The sequence below is a fragment of the Delphinapterus leucas genome, chromosome 4 (assembly GCF_059928025.1).
Source record: "Delphinapterus leucas isolate spDelLeu-1000000601 "Yukka" chromosome 4, BTC_Dleu_Yukka2, whole genome shotgun sequence".
NCBI lineage: Eukaryota > Metazoa > Chordata > Mammalia > Artiodactyla > Monodontidae > Delphinapterus > Delphinapterus leucas.
In genome coordinates this window covers 74,847,797-74,849,785 of record NC_143132.1, presented here as the reverse complement: position 1 = coordinate 74,849,785, position 1,989 = coordinate 74,847,797, and the positions used below count along the sequence as shown (strand labels likewise).

General features: G+C 42.6%; 1 non-coding gene across 1 annotated transcript; it reads right to left on the bottom strand.

The window, feature by feature from the left end:
• Positions 1 to 170: 170 nt before the first annotated feature.
• On the bottom strand, positions 171 to 469 carry LOC149749359 (signal recognition particle RNA). The gene has a single exon (XR_016393157.1).
• Positions 470 to 1,989: the final 1,520 nt, after the last annotated feature.

The window sequence follows — 1,989 nt, the reverse complement described above, 5'->3', positions numbered from 1 at the left end:
AAATTAATATACCTCTTAAGGGATGAACCTATCCATTTCTCTGCTCCCTTAGTTTGTGTTCCATTTTTGTTTTTAATCTCTCTTTTCCATACATCTTAACACAGAAGTCGTCATGAGTCATTAACGAAATGCCATACTTACTATTTCTCCATTAAAAACTGTATTTGTCTAGAGGGCTTAAGTCAAAAGTCCTCACACTTGCAGCCAATGATGCTCCAAGTGGTACACAACCAATTCCTCTGATCACAGGAGTTTTGACCTGCTCCGTTTCCGACCTGAGCCGCTCCACCCCTTCTTAGGCAACCTGGTGGTCCCCCACTCCCGGGAGGTCACCATACAGATGCCGAACTTAGTGCAGACACCCGATTGGCACAGCGCACTACAGCGCGGAACTCATGGGATCAAGCGATCCTCCTGCCCTCAGCCTCCCAAGTAGCTGGGACTGCCGGCACGCGCCACCACACCTGGCTCACAGCCAGTCCCTCTGGGTGCCGAATGTATATCATTTTTGTCTACCATCAACGTATATGTAGTGAAAACCAGGAGTCACCTATACCTTAACACAGCACAGCACAGCACACGCCCAGTAATGATGGTGAACCCGCTTCCCCACCGCCAGGAGCAGCGCTAATGCGAGGGGGCGGTGTTTGATGTGTTTTGGGAGAAAAGGTGCACAGCCATTGCAGGGGTGGCTGCACACCCTGAGTAAGAGCCTGTATAAAGGTCTTAGCGGGACTCAGGACACAGTGTACTGTCGCTGGCCATGAGCCTTTGGGGATCTATCTAGAGACCCCCCTGAAACCTTTTTAATGGTCAGTATCCTATCTTGCCAAGGATTAATCCTGTGAAACGTTTTTGACTTTCCTTTTAAATTTTGAAGAAAGGAACTGAAATCTAGAGCAAAGGAGCCAGTATATCTTATGTTATGCATCCATTATCATGGGCAGTATTATTTCCATTTTTATAGATGAGAAAATAAGCTCAGAAAAGTTAAATAACCAAGGTCATTCCAGTGACTAGCAGAGTCTAAATTGGAAAACAAATCTGGCTACAAGCCTATGCACTTTCTAAAACGTGCTCTCTCTCAAATATACTTTTAGGAAAATGAATTTATTTATAAAATTATGAGTATATTAGGGCACTGATATACCTAGAAAGTGCAAGTTGAGCTAACTTTACAGAAATGCCCTAGGATGGTTTTCCCTAATTATATGAGACTTCTGTTGCACCACAAGAATAGAAACCCCTGCAGAGATGGTTTCCTACCGGGCCCTGGGGGACAAGGTGATACTGAGATTAAGGAGTTTCTAATCTCAGGTCTACCCCAGACCTTAGGAGTGAAAATGAATACTCTGCAATTTTCCCTTAACATGTTAATCATGTTAATTTTCCCATTTTACCTCTACAGATTCTCTGATTCTTTTTGAGTTAGCCCAACTGTTAAGATGCAGAATTATTTTTACTCCAGTTTTCAAAACCTTGATTGAATATTTTATTTTCCCCAATTTTGACTACCTTTTGATTTCTAATAAATTTAGCACTTGAAAGGAAAGCTATTAACAGAAGCCTTTAGAATCTCTAAGTTTATTTTCAGGAATATCATTTATATTCTTTATTTAATTTTCTTGCCCTGAGAGTTTCTAGTTTCCCAGGACCATTAGGATAGGAATAGGTAATAAATACTTCCCTGCCAACATTCTCGTGAGTTCCTCTAGTCCAGTATCAGATCCCCCCTAGTATGAGTGCCTAGTTGAATATCCCTGCCCTCTGCTGCTTCTGCCATACCGAAGGCTCTCAGCAAGAGCACGAAGCCACGCCCATTTTCATACATTCAGATTTCTCTTTTTAAATATCTGAGACACTTACATTCTTACTAATTATACTAATTGCTAAATCAGGATCCTGAGACTGTGGGCCCATTCACGTCAAAAGCACTATGTTTTGTCACCGTAGCGGTGGACGGGGCATTAGGATCTCGTTCTCTGGGAC